Source organism: Panthera pardus, unplaced genomic scaffold (genome assembly GCF_024362965.1).
Source record: "Panthera pardus isolate Hobbes unplaced genomic scaffold, ASM2436296v1 HiC_scaffold_16, whole genome shotgun sequence".
NCBI lineage: Eukaryota > Metazoa > Chordata > Mammalia > Carnivora > Felidae > Panthera > Panthera pardus.
The window spans coordinates 127,425,778-127,447,326 of record NW_026526721.1 but is presented as its reverse complement, the minus strand read 5'-3'; the positions used below and the strand labels follow the sequence as shown (position 1 = coordinate 127,447,326).

Sequence of the window (21,549 nt, the reverse complement as noted above, 5' to 3'; positions counted from 1 at the left end):
TGTTAAGTTTTGACTTAATATATGCACCCATAAAACTGTCACCAGGATCAAAGTAATGAAGATGCCCATTACCTCCAGAGTTTCCTGTGCCCCTTTATAGCCCCTCTCTTCACCCCTCCCCCTCCCCCTCCCCAGATAACCACTGATTGGCTTTCTGTTCCTATAGATGAGTTTGCCTTTTCTAAACTTTTATAGAAATGGAATCATCCAGTAGGTATTCCTTTTATCTGGCTTCTTTCACTCAACAGAGTTCCTCTGAGATTCATCCATGCTGTTGTGTGTGTCAATAGTTCATTTGCTTTTATTCTAGGTAGTATTCCATTGTATGGATGTACCATAATTTGTTCATCTGTTCATCTTTTGATGGGCAGTTGATTTTTCCCCCCAGCTTTTGGCTATTATATTTTTTGTTTTTTAAAGTTTATTTATTTATTTTGAGAGAGAGAGAGGGAGGGAGAGAGAGAGAGAGAGATGAGAGAGAGAGAGAGAGAGAGAGAGAGAGAATCCCAAGCAGATTCCATGTTCAGTGCAGAGCCCAATGTGGGGCTCAATCCCACAACTCTGGGATTATGACCTGAATTGAAACCAAGAGTCAGAAGTTCAACCAACTGAGTCACCCAGGCTCCTCACTTTTGACTATTATAAACAAAGCTGCTAGGTACAATGATTAACATAAAGTCATGAAGATTTACTCCTGTGTTTTCTGAGAGTTGTGTAGTTTGGGCTCTTATGTTAAGGATTATGATCCATTTTGAGTTAATGTTTATTAATGGTTCAAGGAGTGACTCCAGGTTCTCTCTCCACACCCCCTTTCTTCTTCCTTCGTAGTCTTTATTTTGCATGTACATATCCAGTTACTCCAGCACAATTTGTTATAAATGATATACTGTCTCCACTGCATTACTTTTGTGTCTTTGTCAAAGACCAGTTGTTCTTTTTAACAAAATGTTTATTTATTTTTCAGAGAGAGAGAGAGAGTGAAGGAGGGAGGGTCAGAGAGAGGGGGAGCCAGAGGCTCCAAAGTGGGCTCTGCGCTGACAGCAGAGAGCCTGATTCAGGGTTCAAACTCATAAACCATGAGATCAGGACTTGAGATGAAGTTGGATACTTAACTGACCGAGCCACCCAAGCGCTCCAAAATCCTGTTGTTCTTATGTGCATGGGTTTATTTCTGGATTCTCTATTCTATCCTATTCTATTCTATTCTATTGGTTTATTTGTTTATCTTTGCACCAATACTATACTTTACTATTTACTATATACTTTACTATGCTTTACTTTACTATTTACTACACTATACTACTAATTCTTTCTTTCTTATCTTATCTTATCTTATCTCATCTTATCTTATCTCATCTTATGACAAGATGGACTTTATTTTTTTTTTAAGTTTTCATTTAAATTCCAGGATGGTTAAGAGTGTTATATTAGTTTCAAGTGTACAATACAGTGATTCAACAATTCCATATATCACTGGCTGCTCATCACAAGTGTTCTTAAAGTGTACTCCTTAACCCTCCTCACCCATTTCACCCATCCCCCACCACCTCCCCTCTAGCAACCACCAGTTCTCTGCAGTCAAGAGTCTGTTTTGTGTTTGCCCACCCCTCCCTTTCCCCCTTTGCTGGCTTGTTTTGCTTCTTAAATTCCACATTTAGGAGACATCATATGTATTTGTCTTTCTCTGACTAAGTTAATTCACTTAGCATAATCTTCTCTAGCTCCATCCATGTCATTGCAAATGGCAAGATTTCATTCTTATTTTATGGCTGAGTAATATTTCATTGTATTTATATATCACCTCTTCCTTATCCATTCATCAGTTGATGGACACTTGGGCTGTTTCCATAATTTGGCTATTGTAGATAATACTTCTATAAACATCAGGGTGCATATATCCCTTTGAATGAGTATTTTTGCATTCTTTGGGTAAATATCTAGTAGTGTGATTGCTGGATTGTAGGGTAGTTCTGTTTTTAACTTTTTGAGGAATCTCCATACTGTTTTCCACAGTAACTGCACCAGTTTGCATTCCCACCAACAGTGTGAGAGGGTTCCCCATTCTCCGCATCCTTGCCAACACCTGTTGTTTCTTGTGTTGTTGATTTCAGCCATTCTGACAGGTATGGGGTAGTATCCCATCATGGTTTTGATTTGTGTATTTCCCTGATGATGAGTGATGTGGATCATTTTTACATGTGTCTATTGGGCATCTGTATGTCTTCTTTGGAGAAATGTCTGTTCATGTCTTCTGCCCATTTTTAAGTTGGATTATTTGTTTTTCTGGTGTTGAGTTGTATCAGTTCTTTATTTATTTTGGATACTAACCCTTTATCGGATATGTCATCTGCAAATATCTTCTCCCATACAATAGATTGCTTTTTAGTTTTGTTGAGTGTTTCCTTCACTGTGCAGAACTTTTTATTTAATACTAAGTTGTTTTTATTACTATAGCTTTATAACAATATAACAACTTCTGAAATCAGATCTTAGTCCTCCACTTTTAACCTCTTCTTCAGAGTTGTTTAGGATGTTCTAGGTCATTTGTATTTCCATATGAATTTTAGGATCAGTTTGTCAATTTACATTTTAAAAATGCCTGCCAAGCTTTTGATTGGGATTGCTTTGAATCTATAGTTTTTACATACTTTACTTCTTTCCTGAGCCTTAATTTCCTCTTCTTTAATGTGGAAATGATTCCTGCATTGCCAGTCAATTGGGAGGTCTATATGGGCCAGTACTGTAAAACTTCTGAAATAGGGCCTGAACCAGGATAGAAACTAAAAGACGTTAGTTCTTTTATACCTTGTCCTATGACAGAACTTTGCATGTTTTATCCCAAACCTTCCCTGTAGATTTCCCTCTGTCATTTTTGGAAATTTCACCATCAGAACCTGGCCTGCAGTGAATGTGATGCCCCACCCCCACCTCTTTTTGGCCTTCTGTCTTTTAAGTGGCCTCAAAGGCAGTGTCTTCAGGATCTGTTTAGTTTCAATCACCACAACAAAGTCTGGGCTCAAGTTCTGGTCATTATACTGCTGGACTTCCACAGTCAACCTCCCAACTGGATTCTTCCTCTAAAGGTTCAATTTTCTCCAAAGTTATCTGAGCCCCAGTCTCTTGGTTAAAAATGTGTTCAGTTGCAGGTTACAGTGAATTTGGCTAATGATGGCTTAAACAAAGAGGGGTTTATTTCACTCACATAACACAAAGACTAGAGGTAGGCAGTTGCTTGTGTTGGTTCAGATGGTTAACAATGGGACTAGAGTACCAAAGGACTTCCCTTTTTCTGATCTGCCATGCTTAACCTTATGGCTTTCACTCTTAGGCTTATTTTCTCATGGTCACAAGATAGCTGCCAGGGCTCCACACAGTATATCACTTTAAGGCAGGAAGAAGGATGTTGGAGAAATAAAGCTTTCTCAGAATACTTCCTCCCCCAGTAGACTCCTGCTTATTTCACATTATCCAGAATAGGCTCGCATGGCCACCCCTAGCTGCAAGGGAGTCTAGGAACGCAAGGAATAGAATTTTTGCGACCTGTCACCAGGCTTGGACACTTTATCACCCCACACAAAGCCGGGATTCTAGGAGCAAAGAACATGCAGAGAATGGGCATTAAGCAGGCAATGGACAGTGACTTTTACACTTAGTTCTCTTACCTAAGACTGGAGATAATAATGAGGTTGTTGTGGGGTTAAATAAGGTGGTACACATAAGGGGCTTAGCACTGTGCCTGGCCCATGTTTAGTGCTGAATAAATGATATATATTATTTTTATTACAGTTAGTATCTTCCTTGACAAGGTTCAAAGAATTCCTTCATTGCTCAAAAAGCCCATTCAGGCTCCTGTGAAATTAAGTCCTTACTCTGGGCATGAAATCTTGCCACCTCTCTGCCCTCCTTTCCTGACCACAGAGCAGTGCTGGGGCAGATATTTAAGAGCATTTGGTGTGTTCCCGGCAGTGGTGCTGTGGTAGAGAGCAAGGCACACATAGCTCCTGCCCTTGTGGGCAACAGGTAGTAAACAAACAAATAAACAAGCAGGACCGATTGCAGTTAGTGATGAGCAGTGTGCAGGAAATAAACAGGGTGGAGAGTTAGAAGGTTGAGAGGATGCTCTTAGATAAGGCAGCCTGGGAAGGCTTTTCTGAGGACCCGTTTGAACTGAAACTTGAAGAGTCGAGTAGGAGCCTCCAAGGGAAATGTATTCCAGGCCAAGAAAATGAGCAAAGATCTAGAGGTATGGAAGGGTTGGTGTACTTGAGGAGGCTGGAAGGGGGTTAGACCACCCAGAGCCCAAGGGGAGTGTTGGAGAAGAAGGTACAAGAGGCTGCAGGCAAAAGCCAGCCTTGGCAGGCTGTGTAGCCATGGTAAGGACTTAAAAAAATTTTTTTTAATGTTTATTTGTTTTTGAGAGACACACAGTGAGAGTGGGGGAGGGGCAGAGAGAGAGGTAGACACAGAATCCTAAGCAAGCTCCAGGCTCCCAGCTGTCAGCACAGAGCCCAATGTAGGGCTTGAACTCACGAACCGTAGGATCATGACCTGAGCTGAAGTTGGACACTTAACTGACTGAGCCACCCAGGTGCCCCAATGGTAAGGAGTTTAGATTTTTGTTTTAAGTGCAATGAGGAGACATTGAAAAATTTTTAGCCTGGGAGAGATGTGATCTGATTAAAGTTTCAGATGATCACTCTGGCTGTTCATTCATTCATTCAGCCACTATTTATTGAGTGTCAGACAATGTGCTAGGCACCAGAAATAGAAGTAGTGAACAAAATAGAGAAAACCCCTGCCCTGTAGGTGACCTACATCCTTTTCCAAGGATTTTCTGGGACACAGTAATTTTAGTGCTAGAATAGGGAGAGACCTGGGCAAATTGAGATAGTCATCCTACGTGGAGCAGACATTATTTCCCACTAGAAATAGAAAATAAGCAAGACAAACAAGTAAATGGTATGATTGGTTCAGTAGTGATAAGGAAGAGGATCTGAACATTTGAGTAAAGGATGATGTTTTAGATCAGGTGACTAGGGGAAGTTTCCCTGGGAAGGTGAAGGAAGGGCACTAGCAATATTAAAGTTTTGGGGGAAGAGTTTTCCAGGTAGAAGGAACAGTAGATGCAAAGGCTCTGAGGCCACTGTCTGCCTGATGGTGTTTGCAGAGCAGTAAGAAGAGCAGTGTGGCTGGAACAGAAAGTATGAGGACCAGAGTGTTAGAGAGGTAGAGGAGGGAGGGCTTATGGTAGGGTTATGTAGGGCTTTGTAGAGCATTATCAGGACTTTGCTGTTCTCTGCGATGGGAACCATCAGGGGTAAGGAAGAGAAGATTGAGAGCTTATGAGTATCACTCTGGTTGCTGTGATAATAAGAGACTGAAGGGGCAAATCAGAGCAGGGGGCTCTGTTCCTGTGATGAAACTATGACAGTCATCCAAGTGAGAGCTGCTAGGGCTTTGGACCAGGGAGAGGTATATTGTGGAGGCAGCATCATATTGATGGGTTGAATCTGGTGGTGGGGGTAAGGGAGAAAGTGGGTGGAAGGTGATCTTTTGCGTCTTATTTGAACAGTGTGGGTGGGGTGGAATCAAGAGTTTCACGTGGAGAAGTGCATGGTATCTGCAAGTAGAGATATTGGGGGTGGGGAAAATGTTGTTTAGCCCTTACGGGACAGCTGTGGACTGGAATGTAAGTTAGGGAATCCGTAGCAAATGCATGGTATTAAGGCTATGAGGATGGGTGTTATCTAGGAAGGAAATATAGAGAGAAGGAATTGAAAGATTGCTCCCAATTTTACGCTCCATGGTAATACATACCTTTGCCACTGTTTCATGCTGGGTAGAGTGAACCTTACTCCCTTGACTTTGGATTGACCATGTGACTTAGCTTGGCCAATAAGATGTTAGCAGATATTATGCTTGTGTAGTTTGGTTTGGTGCCTCATGCTTCTGTCATTGCTGGAAGAATATACCATAGGGAGCCGGACCCCTCAATCTAGCCCCTGAATAAGACACGTGGCACAGAATTGCTCCAGCTACCCAACAAATTCACGACCTCAAGCAGAGCTGCAGCTGGCCCACAAATGCTAAACGAGAATAAAATGCTTATTGTCATATACAGTTTGTGGTTACTTGTTATGTGGCATGAACTGACTGACACACCTCCCTTCAGCCTCTTGTTCCCATTTTTTCTTAACTCCAGCTCTCCTGCACATTTTAACAGCCTAGAGTCTCCCAGCAGCCAAAGCTTTCCTCTTCTTATCCAAGACCTTCAAATCCTATCCCCTCAGATCTTGCTGGACCAGCTGAGGGGTGTTAGAACACAGCTTTGTTTCTAATAGTGATAACTCGGCAAGCACACAATGCTTCAGCAGGCCTAGAACACATTTCACACACTCTCGTTGGTTCTAGCAACCTCACGTGGTGAGTGTTCTTACCCTTGTCTTACCAAGGAGGCAGTGGAAGGTCAGAGAGGAGAGTCTTGTACAGATCCCACAGCTGGAGGAAAGTCAGAAGCCCAGAGGCTGAGTGGAAAGCCTAGTGTTCTTGGGGCCAAGCAGAAACAGAAAAGCAAACATGGGCATTCTGGGTACAGGGTGGAAGGGAAATTTGTCTCTCACCAAATAACCATTTGTTCCTTTTGAATTCTGTACCGTGTATTACCTACACACACACGCGCGCGCGCGCACTTGCACACATACATACACAGCCCAGGAATCACGAGTAATATTAACACACTTAAAGAATCCATCTATGAGTTGAAGGACTGGGAAAGGGATTTACAGAGGTACATTTCTTCTGTTTCTAGTTCTGTCCAAGGGAGGAAGCCTGCAGAGCAATATCCCAGCAAGGCTTCTCCATTCCTAGTTCCAATTTCTCCCCACCAGGACTTTGGATGGATGGAGACTCATGAGCTGGAAGCACTGAAAGTTCTAGAGGAGGAGAGCCTGCTCTGCATGGGATCCTGCCCTGCATTGTGTGGTGAGCATGCTTCCTGGGGGTCAGAAACCTCTGGGGTACCAGTGCCCCCTTTTCCTGGCAGCAGGGTCCAGAGACAGACAGCTACTGACATGTCAGCCTGGAGAAACCCCAAATCGAACCCCCTTGAGCTCTGACACCCCTCTTTGAATGCACACGCCTTCTAGTAATAGTAGTCCCATTCAAGTGTGGGTGCTTTTTGTTTTAAAAACAGAGAGATAAAGTCCACATCTGTCCACAGCCCCTCCAGTCTCTCCGCCTTTGATTTCCCATCTATAAAAAGAGGTGTTGTGTGGCGGGGTGGGGGTGGTGGGGTTGGGTGAGGAGAGGGTGAGCATCTCAGGCTGGGGCTGAGGAGGTACCTAGGAGGGAGGGAGGATTAGAATCTTGGGGGGACAAAAGCCGCCCTCTGAAAAGGCAAACTCACAATGACCACAATGAGCATAGCTTTGTTTTGTTTTGTTTTTTTTTCCTTTTGGTCCGTACATATCAAAGCATTTGAAACTTCCAGTGACATTAAAGGAAGATAGATGTGAGATATTAAACAAATGCGGGTGAAGAAAAGACTGCCAGGACAGCAGGCTGGCAGGTGGGACTTGAAAAGGCTGCATTTGCAGTTGCAGAAAAGAGAAACTCTTCTTTCAATCCAGTATCCCAAGAGGCCTGGACAATTGGGGTAAATTCGGAGGATCAGACGTGCAGACAAAACCAGCATCTGCATTTGAAACGGGCTCCCGGGGGCTCTTCAGGGAAGCTAGCGGCGGGATCTGCCCGCTGACGGGTTGGTCCTGTCCAGATAACATCCCAGAAAGCCTGCCGCTCTGATTGCCGACCCTGGGTGTCCGGGTCCAGGAACGGCCCCGAAAGAAACCCTGCGCCAAAAGCTGGAGGGCGGCAGAACCGGGCGGATGCCCCCGGGGCTTGGCTCTTTTGCTGAAGGTCACCTCCAAACGGGACTGGGAATAAACTCTCCTTGTTTGCCTCTCGCCCGGCCTAAGCCTCGGGTCCTCTTGGGTGTCGTCCAGGACGCCCGGCACGGCTGCTTACAATGGCGCTCAGACGACAGATGGCGGGCGGGGAGGGGAGGGGCGCGGGCAGGTGCGCGGGGGAGACGCGCCGCCGCAGCGCGAGACGCCGTCTGTCGGCTGAATGGATTGCCGCCCGTCGGCTGCAGCGGCGGCCGCCGGGCCCCGCGAACAATAACCGAATTCTCCGACCCCACCCCCACCCCCGCGCCGGGCTGGGCCATGCGCCAGCCGGGCGAGCGGACCATTGTGCTGCGCAGGCCGGGCTCGTCTATCCCGGTGCGCCGGAGCCTCGGGGCTGGGCCAGTGTGCGCCCGCGCACACGCACACGCACACGCACGCTCACACGCTCCCGCGGGGCTCGGGGCCAGTGAGTCCCTGAAAAGGTCATAGGTGTGGCGAGCCCCGTGCCGAGGACGCAGTGGCTTTCTTTGCTGGCACACAAGCCGACTAGAGAAAGCAGGGGCGTTTGCTTCGGACTGACAGTATCAGAAGCCAAGGGGCCACAGTGTCAGCCAGGGCAGCCACATCGAGAGCCCTGGATCGGAGTTGGAAGGGCTGCAACCTGGCCGTGGCACTGCCACGTGTTGGTGCCAAGTGGGTGCGCCCGCTGAGTACTTTTTCAAGAGCAATCATTTTGCCTCGCTAGCCGGTAGGTCTTCGCAACTAGTGTTGTAGTCTAGGTCCCTTCCCCGTGCTTTATACTCCTTAAAATGAATCTGAACCCAGCAAGGCAGGAGACAGGACAGCAGCCCTTTCTGCCCATCCCCTTAGGCCTAAGCTTTCCTGAAGTCCGGAGGTACTTCTGTGAGTTTAGTGGAGTGTTCAGTCCTGAGGGCAGTGGAACAATTGGGCGCATCCATTGCAAATGGAGGAAGTACCCCTTTGTTATTGAGGAGCTAATCGCAGCCGGGTGACCTGAGGCTGTGGATGTTTGCATGTTTAAGGTATGCGTGTGTGTGTGTGTGTGTGTGTGTGTGTGTGTGTGTGTGGCTTTGAGCGGGGGGGGGGGGGGGGGGGTTATGTGTGCCCTCAGGGCTTCTAAGAAGTGCTTCAGTGACCTTCCCTCCCCCACTTCCCTACACTGTGTGGACAAGTGACAATGAACACTACACAACAAAGGAAACGTGAGGCTCTTGTTTTGAAAAAAATTATTCCCTGTAGTAAATGGAGGGGGTGCCCTGTGAGAGGAAGTCCCTTATAATGGCCACAATTCCTGTCCTGCCTTTCTCTAGTAGCGACAGGGTTCTGTGTCCTTGCTGCTATCACTCAACTGGATTATATGTAAAACATTATAATCCCTGCCTCCTTGCTTTCTTTAATTATTTGCTTCCATTTTGGGATCCGTGTATAATCCGTGTATAATATGATACATATGTATCATGCATACATGGTATACACATAAAAATATATATGTATATGTTTGTGTGTGTATATATATATACACACACACACGTGTGTGTTTGTATACGGATATAGGGCTTGCGGGACCATGGAGAAGTCATTTTATTAGTTCAGTCTTGATTGTGATCTCTCCTTTTTTTTTTTTTTTTCCTTTAAAGCAATGCATACACCCTGTTAGAAGAACAGTCAGTAATTCTGCTTTACAAAGTAATAACACACCAGAAGGGAAATTCAACATTTTTCTGGTGCAGTATTTCTCAGGTTTTGTCATTCACATACCACCCTTGTGACTTTTGTCATATCATGTACCACCTATAACAGTATTTACTTAATATGTTTCTGTAAGTCCTCTTGCTTTTTCACTTAAATTTATTTTTAAAGGATGTTTTAGAGGTGACTCTGAGGACATGGTAACATGACTGTGGCTCCCTTTTCATCCGCTTCAAAATGAATCTCTCTCTCTCTTTCCTTGGGACCGGTGAAAAGAATGAGGAATGGTTGTTCTCCCCCATCAGTTCATGAAATACTTGAAACAAGGTTGGAGAAGAGGTGGAGCCTGTGGAATTTGGGCCTGATCTGTGGCCCCTCAAGGGAAGGCTGACACTGGGCCAGATGAAGACACCTGTGCCTCATCCCAGCAGCCGAGAAGTTGTTGAACCAGCGGGGTAAGTTCCCTTGTTCCTGGGGTTGGTGACTGCATGAAACCCAGACCGAGGAGGTATTTTCCAGATGCTTCTGTAGGAGATGGGCAGCATGACCACATCTAAGCTGCCTTGATTAGGATAGGGTCCTTTCCCCCTTTTTTCTGCCAACAGAATGCCCATCCCTTAGGGTGCTCCAGCACTTGGACCTGAGCCTCAGTGAACTGGCAGAGAGAGGAAGGACAAACAGAGCATACATCCAGTGACCTAGAACTGCTGAAAGAGGCAGATGGCAACATGAGTTTTAAAAAAATAAGCACTACAGATATTTAAATATAGTAAAAAGAGACCGTGGAGCTAAAAATATGATTTCCCAATTAAATGGTTCAGTTGATGAGTTGAAGGAGAAAATGATCACTACTGAGATTCAGATATGCAGCCTGGTAAATCAAGGTCAGCAAATAGCTTAAAGTTCAGAACAAAAAATATAGAGATGGAAATTAGAGGGAAAAATGCTTTGGCAGGGCAGATCTAATGACCTAACATATAAATAACAGGACTTCCAGAAGAAGAAAATGGAATAGATGAAAGAAATAATAAATGTGATTGAAAAATATTGCCCTGAGCTGAAGGAAAACTTCAATCTGTAAGATTGAAAAGATTTCCTGGGGGCTCTCTGCAGGCTCAGTCGCTTGAGCGGCCTAATTTGGCTCAGGTCGTGATCTCGTAGCTCGAAGGCTCATGAGTTCAAGCCCCCAATTGGGCTGTGTGCTGACAGCTCAGAGCCTGGAGCCTGCTTCAGATTCTGTGTGTGTGTGTGTCTCTCTCTCTGCCCTCCCCTGCTCACACTCTGTCTCTGTCTCTCTCTCAAAAAATAATAAAATAAACAACAACAGCAACAAAAAAGATTTCCTGAATTTCAGACTGAACTGACAAGAAAGTACCTAGGTCTATTTCTGAACCCTAAGGATAAAAGAGGAAAATGTTATAAGGTCCAGGCAATTACCTCAACTGACCTATAAAGAGAAAAGAACCAGATTGGCATTACACTTTTCATCTAGTACTAAAGCTAGAAGCTAATGAAATAGACTTTATAGGACTGTGCCTATTCAAGTTATCTACCTGTTAAGGAAAAACAAATATATCGAGGCTAATCATAAATGAACCAGGAGAGAATGGAATGCAAAAGTAGAATGGAACATTCAAATTAACAAGGAGGAAAATGGAAACCAGCAAAAATAAGAAAAAGTAAAAGAGAGAGGAAAATACTTACAGTCTGTTCTCTTTATTCTAGGATTCCATATCTGCAAATTTACCTACTTGCTAAACTTGCTTTGTAACCCCAAAATCAGTATTGCAAAATGCAATATGTACAGGGAATACAAGATACATGGCTACTTTGGAAAACAGTTTGGCAGTTTCTTACGAACTAAACTCTTACCATATGATCCTAATTGAACTCCTAAGTATTTAACCAAATGAGTTGAAAATTTATGTTCGCATAAAAGCTGCACATGGATGTTTATGGCAGTCTTATTTATAATTACCAAAACTTGGAAGCAACCACAATGTCCTTCAGTAAATGAATGGATAAAATTAACTGAAGTACATGAAGACAGTGAATATTATTCAGTGCTAAGAAGAAATGAATCATCGAGCCATGAGAAGATATGGAGGGGCCTTAAAGCATATTACTAAGTGAAAGAAGTGATCTGAAAAGGCTATGTACTGTATGATTCCAACTATATGGCATTCTGGGAAAGGCAAACTATGGAAGCAGTAAAAGATCAGTAGTTTCAATGTTAAAAAAAATTAAAAGAAAAAAAAGATCATTAGTTTCTAGGGGTTGAGAGGAGAGAGGGAGGAATGAATAGGTGGAGCTCAGAGGATTTTTAGGTCAGTGAAACTACTCTGTATGATACCAAAATGGTGGATACATCTCATCATACATTTGTCCAAACCCATACAATGTATAACACCAAGAGTGAACCCTAATGTCAAGCATGGATTTTGGGTGACAATGATGTGTCAATGTAGGTTTATGACTTGTAGCAAATATAGCACTCTGGTGTGGGATGTTGATAGTGGGGGAGGGAGTGGCCACGTGTGTGGGGACACAAAGGGTATGTAAAAACTTTTTGTGTATTTTCCTTTGGTCTTTTCTAATATCTAGAAAACTTAATCCTGACAGGTGTACTTAAAGTACCTCCCTACCTCAAGCCCTGCATCCCCCAACTGTGTTAAAATGGGAAGCCGTTTTTCAAAAAGCAAGAAAATAAAAACAAAAAAGGAAGCCATATTTTCACCATAATAGAAAAATAAGATATACTTAAAATAAGTAGAAGGTAGCCGAAAAAGTGAATATAATAAAATCAAAACGAAGTTATTAAATTCTAGCTGCTATTGCCAGCAGATGGCTCAGAGCTAAGGCCTGCTCAATATGTTATAAAGGAAGATCACAGTCATTAGAGAAGTGTTAAAGGCCCGCCAGCACCAAATGGAGACCTCTTCTACAGGATTAAGGAACTGAAAAGGGACTGCAAAAGACAGTGCTCCTTCAGTGCCTGCTTTGATATCATTTGAGGCTCTGCTCCTGTGTCACCTAAAATTCCTGGTGTCTGAGCTCCAGTCCTTGGGAAATGCTGATTTAGTCTAAACCTATAGCCAGCCCCTGGAAAGATGGGCACCTCACACAAGGTCAAACAGCTGGGTGGTAGTGTGTCCTACCACACCAGGCTGGCTCCTCCTGAAGAAACAGAATTCTCTCTAGATGTTTTAAAGAAGCAGCAAAATCAGGAGATGACATTCAGTTCTATTCTTTGCTGGTCGTGGAAAATAACTCCTTGCTCTTTTCCTTTCAGTCACTTAGACAAATAATCTCATTTATATGAAAATTAAAATAGATGTTCAAGGGGTGGCATGGAATATATAAAGCACGGAATATATCTAGGAGGAGAAAAATATTCATCAAGAAACCATTTAAAATGCTTTGTCTTGTTTCTCAGGGCGGGGAAGGAATTTAAGAATAGAACTCACGGAAGCAAGAGTTCCAAATGGAAGAGAGCAGTGGTGGGTAATTATAATGTGATGGGTAATTATGGTTTTCCAGGAAGTGCCTGAATTACAGGGCCGGTGTCATTTCCATGTTGCTTCCTTCTGAGAAAAATAATGCAAGCCAAAAAAAATTGACGTGTGGCCCGTAGGTATTTGAAACCTGTACACACCTTGTCCAAGGCAAGGCAGCTTTGTTTCAGGGGCTCACGACTGTCCCCGTCCTTCTTCCAGCTCGGGTCACCTGGCGTGAGGGGTAGCTGTCAGTGACTTCTCCACCTCCCCTGACTGCTCTCTATAGTGAAGGTGGCACTGTTCACCAGGCTCCTCCCTGGCTTCTCTGTGGCTCCAAGAGAGATGAAATGGCGAGAAAGTCAACACCGATGAGGTCATGGAGAATGGGCAGCCGTGAAATAGCAGATTCTGTTTCCCTTCTCTGTACAAAGGCAACCTTTCATTCCCTTGGAAAAATCCACCGTGGGCCCTCGTGAAGAAGTGGTCTTCCCCAGGACTCCTGTTTACTTAGCTCTCGCCTAGGAGGCCAGGACTGGCTGACACAAATGCCACCCTTTTTAAGGCATACTGACCTCAAATTGGCAGCGTGGAGAAATGAGAGTTTGTGTGTGGGGCCCACAGGGAAGGTCCATGGAATTTTCCTGCACCATTTTGACTGCAACAGGAGCAGCTGTTTTATGCAGTTGTTTTGATGCGGGGACATTTTGACTCAGCCTAAAACCCAACCGTTAAACTTTAGGCTTAAAAAAAAAAAGGCCAAGTACACGCATTCCTATCGTATTCCTGAGCCTCACCTCCTTGGGTGGGGTAAGAATCAGAAATGGAATGGGGTGATAAGATTCTTTTTGCAAATTGATGATTTTAAAACGTGTTTTACACTTTGACAAAACCGGTCAGAGCATCAAGAAGGTGGCATCAGAGTGGTAACGTTCAAACATCCAGCTGCTCATCTAGCCCCACTCTTGCCCCCCAATATGGCACCCTTTTTCTCATATTGTCTTCTGTGTTGATTCTTGTCACAGCCCCAACACACACTCTGTAGAGACAGGCACCCCTTCTTCTGAGCCTCTGACAGTAACAGCTGTTCGGCGCCTGCTTACTTGACTAATAGAATAAAATGTGCTTATATTCAGCTGGGACTTTCCCACATCTCTGAAAAGCAAAGATGATAAATGAAGAAAGATCTCTAGACCAGTGGTTTGGTTTCTTCAAACTCTTTGACCACAATCTGTAAGAACAAAAAAACTATATTGCAGCCCACTGTAGTATAATCGCGCGTACACACACACACACACACACACACACACACACACACACCTGATACAAAAGTTTTATGAAATAAAACTCCCATTCACTTTGTTGTTTTCTATTCTAGGCTATTTTGTTCTCTATTTCATTTTTTAAAATGCTTGAAAATTCTGCATTCGGTTGATTTGATGAACACCTAATGAATGGTGACCCACAATATGAAAAAAACACTCCTGACACTTGCTGGACTGTTTCTGACACTCCTCACAGGACACCAGCCTCCTATGTCACCACTTCTCCCTAACTGGCCTCCCTGAAGGTACATGAGAAGGCATTGCACCACGGGGGGATAGCTGCCTGCAGGGATGTGGAGAGAGTCTGAGAGAGGGCAGAAGGCCACTTTTGGCCACCCAGAGCCCTTCTGGCCAGCGCTCCGCTCTCCTGTCTGCAGCCCCTTCCTTCTTGTTATAATTCCTATGTGCTCTTGCCTCAGCACTCACCCTTGCCCCCTCTGTGGTCCCGCCTCTCAGTCCCTGATTTTCTTTGAAACACATGAGTGAGGTGTGATTGACACGTAAAAGGCTGTAGATATTTAATACGTACAACTCAGTGAGTCTGGGGACCAAGTTTATGCCTGTGAAACAATCACCACCGAGGCCATAGCCATGTCCATCACCTTCCAAAGTTTCCTCTTGCCCCTTTATTTATTATTATTATTGTTGTTGTTGTTGTTACTATTATGTGTGTGGTAAGAACACTTAACATAAAATCTGTCCACCTACAAAATTTTAAGCAATACAGTATTGTTAGCTATAGACACTATACAATAGATCTCCCCAATGTACTTATCTTGCATACCTGAAACTTTGTACTCTTTGACCATCACCTCCCCATTACCTCTGCCCCCCAACCCCTGGCAAGCACCATTTTATTCTCTGCTTCTATGAGTTTGACTATTTTAGATTCTACCTAGAAGTGAGTTTATGCAGTATTTGTCTTTCTGTGTTTGGCTTATTTCAGTTGGAATAATGACCTCAAGTTCCATTGTATTAATCAGAGTTCTTCAGAGAAACAGAACCAACATGATACATATATACATTTATTATGGGGTTCCTGGGTGGCTCAGTCTGTTAAGGGTCTGACTTCAACTCAGGTCATGATCTCATGGTTTGTGAGCCTTGCATTGATTGGGCTCTCTGCAGTCAGCATAGAGCTCACTCCGGATCCTCCGTCCCCTTTTCCTCTGCTCCTCCCTCTCTCGTGCTCTCTCTCTCTCTCAAAAATAAATAAACATTAAAAAGAAAAAACAAAAACAAACCTTGCCATTAAAAAAAGAGGACATTTATTATAGGAACTGACTCATGCTGTTATGGAGGCTGAGATGTCCCACAGTCTGCCATCTGCAAGGCAGAGAACCAGGGAAGCCAGTGGCTGAGAACCAGGAGAGCACTGGTGTAAGCCTGGAGACCCAGGAGCTCCAATATGTGACGGCAGGAAAAGATGGATGTCTCAGCTCAAGAAGAGAGAGCATATTGGCCCTTCCTTCACCTTTTTGTTCCAACTGAGTCCTCAATGGATTGAATGATGCCTGCCCACATCGGTGAGGGTGGACCTCTTTACCCAGTTGACTGAATGAATCAAATGCTAATCTCTTCTGGAAACACCCTCACAGGCACATCCAGAGATAACGTGTTACCAGCCATCTGGGCATCCCTTAGCCCAGTCAAGTCGACACATAAAAGTAATCGTCACATCCATACATATTGTTGCAAATGACAGGATTTCCTTGTTTTTCTTTATTTTAAGGCTAAATAATATTCCATTGTATATGCCACAATTTCTTTGTGTATATGCCACATTTTCTTTATCCATTCATTTGTCAGTGGATATGAGGGTTGTTTCCATACCTCTACTATGGTGAGTCTCAGCCCCTGACTTAGCGTGCCCAAGCACACCATGCCCCACTTGACAAAGGTCCTGATGAACTGATCTTTGGACCAGAAGATTCCTGCCACTGCATGCGGACAATGGGGGAGGATAGATTTGGTGCCCAAGTCCTCCAGATAAGGTCCAAGTGTCACAAAGGAGACACTGTGTTAGTACCTCAGAACTAGAAGGGGTTTGAGCCATTACCTACACGAAGCCTTCCTTTTACAGACACGGTTGGGGCTCAGAGCCTCCCCCAGATCTTCACGCTCCATCAGAACATGCCCGCCTAGCATGGCAGAGCTTCTCCCAGCCCCACGTGGGCTGGCCTGGCCACTAGCATTGAGTCCTGCCTGGGACACTTATACCACTGGTAGTGGTCTGATCTTGGGCAAAGCTCTTTGCCTCTGTGACCTCAGCATACTGATCTGTAAACATGGGGGTAAAAGCCCCATCAAAAACAGTTGTTACCATGATCATTTTATTCATTGAACAAACATTTGTTAAATTAGGAACTACTATATGCCAAGCTCTGTTCTAGATCCTGGGAATACAGCAATGAATAAGACAAACAATCTGTCATCATGGAATTTATATTCTATTGGGGGAGACAGTTAATAAGCAAATCAATAGGTGCATATATAAGCTAATATTCATAAGTGAAAAGGGCTATAAAAATGAGAGAGAGAGGAGAGATTTATGGAGGGAAAGCAATGTGGGAAGGCCTACAGGTCAAAGGTAAGCGGTGCTGCATTGCACCCAGTCTGGGCCACCTGCCCTGGCTGGGACACAGGGCCCTGTGCTGCTGGGTTCCCTCAGGCAGCTTTTTGGGAAGATCCAGCTGTGGGTTTCTGAAAGACTTTCCCAGTCAGAAAGGCCTGGGGTATGAGAATAGCATCTTGGGGATGTGAGGGTCTGAACACCCTCTCTGGCCTGTGGCCTGTGGTTGCCTCCCAGCCCCACTGAGCTGCTCCAGCGGACTTCTTTGTAGGCTGGTGGTTAAGTGGGCAGACACGTCTGGGTGCACAGCCCCTGCTGGTCCAGCCGCAGCCGTGAGCAAGTGCGTGTTGCGCTGCCTGCCTCCTCAGACAGAGTGCCACATCCTGGCCTTTCTCACACCCTCTCCCAGTTTTTCCAAAATTCCCTGGGGCAAATGAGACTCACTGTGAAGCTCAGACTATACTATGGAGGGGCTGGTGTGTCTCGTCTGGTGGGGTCCCCTGGCAGGGTCACTGGCAAGGACATCTCCTGGCTTCTAGCCCTGGAAGAGGGGCAGATCTGTCAGAGCAGGTAGAGTTAGTCTGGTTCCCTTCCTTCTTCTTCTGCCTCCCCTCTAGTCTACAGTTGCCTCCTTCCCGAAAGAGGTGACAAATGAGCCATCCTTGGTGAAGGAGAGAAAGGACAGCACACCAAGCTCCCTGTGACTGAGACAGTGGTGGTGACGGCCAGTCAGGGAGGGGCAGTGACCTCAGCCTGAGCATGTGCGGTGTCAGAGCCTGGGAGCCCAGCTGGCGTGGCCAGCAAGAGACGGCGGGAAGTCTGGCTGGAGTGTAGGCTGAGTCATCTCAGCGCGGCAGAGTCCGGGGTAGTCACGCCTGTGAGTGATGAGCACCTTGAGGAAAGACAACGTCACTGAAGTGTCTGGAAGGTGAATCAGGGAGCCACAGAATAGAGGGCTCTGCATTCCTGGGGATGGCTTCCTCTTACTGCCTTGTTCTGATAGGTTTTCTTCCCTGAGTGACCTCAAAGGAATTTTGAGCTTTGCAGTTGATGTTTCTATAGCAAAATGAGCTGGGGTGTCTTAGAGCGCCACAGGGTGAAATCTGTGGGGTTTCAGAGGTTGATAGCCATTCTTGTCTTCCTTCTTTCCCTTTTGGTTCCTCCTTTTTTCCTTCCTTTCTTGCTTCCTTCCTCCCTCCCTGCCTTCCTGCCTTTCTTCTTTCCTTCCTCCCTCTCTCCCTCCCTCCTTCCCTTCCTTCCTCCCTAACTCCCTGCCTGCTTTTCTTCTTTCATTCCTTTCTTTCTTCCTCTCCTCCCTCTTTCCTTCCTCCCTTCCTCCCTCCCTCCCTCCGTCACTCCTTCCCTCCCTGCCTTCCTACCCTCCTTCCAGCATGTCCATATTCATCTTACCAATATTTATTAAACAACAAGTGTGTGCCAAGCAGTATAGCCTGGGGACACAGAGGTGAATGAAATACAGATGGTCCCTGCTGTCACACATCCTGTAGTCTAGGGTGATAGAAATCATCACAAATAATTACCTGCAATTTGAACCTAGTCCAGGGTCTCTGAATGCACCTAACAGAGGTCTTGGCAGGACCTGGAGGGCCAGGGAGGGCTTCCTTGAGGACAGTACTGTTAGGATGAGACAGGGAGGATGGGAAGTTCACCAGGGAAGAGCATTCCAAGCAGAGGTGTTGGAGAAAGTGGAGAGCTTGATGACTTTGAGAACAGGGTAGTTATTGTGGCCTGAGTGGGGGAGGGGAGAAGGAGTGAAGGGCCAAAGTAGGATTCAGGGCCAGCAGGGCCAGGGAAGCTGTGCTGAGGAGCCAGGGCTCTATCCTCAGAGCCCTTCTTCGGCAGGGGTGGGTGGAGGATGATCCACATGAGCCCTGTAGGGACATGTGAGATTCTGCTCATGGAGTGTTCTGACCCCCCACCATCAGTCACACCGCATACAGTCAGGGAGAGGCTCTGGACCACGTGTCCTGTTCTAGGAGGCTGGCTTTTAGGCATCATCCTGCCCAGATCCGCCGTGAGTGACTGTGGGCAGGGGCTTCTGTTCCCCTCACTGTCTCTAAGGATGAACAGTAGCAGTGGCTACAGGGAAGGCTTTTGCTTTTTTAAATGGACAGTCCAGGCCCAGAGGGAGGCTGCTGACTGTCTCCCTTCAAGCCAGAAAACCCTGGGGTCATAGTTACATAGCAGCCTGTTCATTGTGCCCCAGTGCCTTACTCTAGGAACTGGGAAAGTCTCAAGGAAGAATCAAGTAGTTCACAGATACTTTGATATAGTAGAAGGAATACAGGCTTTGGAGCCAGAAAGATTTGGACTTGCATTCTGGATCTGCCACTAGCTGTGTGGCCTTGGATAGACCACTTAGCCCTCTGAGCCTCATGTGCTCATCTGTAGCTAGGGGACAATTGCAATAAGCTACCCTTATCCTGTCCTGTCAAGGATTACTGATAGTGTTTGTAAGATGTTCAGCACAGTGGAGGGCAAAAGTAGCCCTTCAGTATTTGGTAGATGTAGGAAAAGTTTAAAACATCTTAGAGAGGTGGTTTTTCCCTTGTGCTCTGGAAAAAGAGAAGCCTCATCTGCCATGAATGCCCTCTAATAGTCCTTTGTGAGTCAAACTGTCACTGCTAGGACATCCTGCCTTTTGTCTCTCTGCATGGCAGCTGGAGCCCACCTCCCTCGGTCTGCCCAACGTCGAGCCTGGCAGTATCAGGGCACCACCTGTGGAGAGACGCACCCAGGCCCCTGGCTACCTACAGGACCTCTCCTCATCGAGTTCCTACTGAAGAGCTCACAGATCACACAGAATACTCTGGTCTTGCTGAAGCAGCAGGTAAGCTGCTTGGGATAAATCACACACACACAAGCACAGGTGTCCCTCTCCCTGTCACTGTCCCTAGACCACACACCAAGACCTATCATTTCTGGCTCTAACCCTTCCCAGGACCAGGGCAGAAGAGGCCAACCCTGAGGTGAGCAAGGGGACAGGACGGGGATACAGGGTTTCTGGGGCTACACACACACACACACTCACACACACACACACACACACACACACACGAACATGGATATAACACATAATTATGTAACACACACAGATGCATAGGGTGACCCCAAGACCAGAGACACCCAGATACTTAAGCACATGATAACATTGTTTAATTTTCCATTGGGTCTCTTATCTGTGAACAAGGATGATAGTAAAAGGGTAATGTTGTCAGGATTATACATAAGGTATGTGGAACACTGCCTGGCCCAGACTGAGCACTCAGTTTTTGCTTGCTATGATTTATTACAGCTAGAAACCCTCACAGGACACAGACAGATATGGGAATACAAAGATACCCAGGGCCAGCAGGATCAGATCACAAGCACACACATACCCCATGTCTGCACCTAGACAGAACATGCAAATGCCTACCTATCCAAGGAAAGCCCACTGGTGGCCAGTCTGGTAGGGCTCACATGGGCTTGGTCTTGGCCAAGTAAGGCCTGGTCTATCTCAGCCACAAAGCAGCAAAGGAAATGAAATTGTTCTGCACATTCAAATGAGCAGAGTTTTGAGATGGAGACTGGATGGAGGCCAGGGAGAGAGGGACCGTGTGAGGAGAGGCAGGAAGCTGGGCCTGAGAGGTCAAAGCCTGTTTTAAAGAGGGCAGTGGTGTATTTTAAGCTGTCTGATGGCTTGCCCTGCAGTGTAGACCCCACCCACCTCTGACTTGTCAGTGGAAGATGCTTTGTTAACAGCATCTGACATGACAGGCGTTTGGGGATGATCAAAGAAAGGGGGTCGTGTCCCATATCTGAGGTAATGCACCACTGGCCACAATCAGAGGCAAGAGACAAAAGAGGTGTAATTGCATGGGAGCAGGAAATTAGAGTCAGCAGACCGGGAGAGAGGGGAGAGACCCAAGGCCAATGGAAGATATCATCATCAGATGGGTGTCAGAGCCATTACAATGGCTGAGAGTGCAGGACCCTCCAGGTAGCCAGCTTCTGGATTATAAGCTGCCAGAAATATGAGCACTTACGTCCAACTCTCTTTAAAACAATATCCCCACCTGCTAAGGGAGGCTGGAGGGAGGGGTGCGGGAATTGTGTGGGTTTAGTAAGAGAAAGCTCAGTGAGAGGTGGGGGTGGGGCAGAGGAAAAGCTGCGTTGTGGTCAACTTGAAAGCAGTGTGGGTTATATCTCGAGGCATGTCCTCTAGGAACTTTCTCTGCAATTTATCAAGAGATTTCCTGTGATCCCACACTGATTATATTTAAGAGGAGTCTGTGAGTGGCCCTCAGATGATTAGTCCCTATCATCTTTCTTTTGAGGAAGAAGCTACCCTTTAAACTCTGTGATTGACGCACATGGACTCTGGACGTCTGGGGAGTTTAAGGAGGAGATCAATTGCTTTTGAAGAAAAGGTGGCCATCTGGGTAGTGCAGGTGCAAGGTAGCCGGGGCTGCAAGGTGGCAGATGGTTTGGTCCTCTGAAGACAAATTAGGGGACCCAGAAGATGACAGATGGGCAGA

At 45.7% G+C, this 21,549-nt stretch overlaps 1 long non-coding RNA gene across 1 annotated transcript; it reads left to right on the top strand.

Annotated features, from left to right (window-relative positions):
• Positions 1-9,888: 9,888 nt before the first annotated feature.
• LOC109259426 (uncharacterized) lies at positions 9,889-14,305 on the top strand. The gene is made up of 2 exons (XR_008422582.1): positions 9,889-10,072; positions 13,334-14,305. It is a non-coding gene; the product is annotated as an uncharacterized LOC109259426 (long non-coding RNA).
• The last annotated feature ends 7,244 nt before the right edge of the window (positions 14,306-21,549 follow it).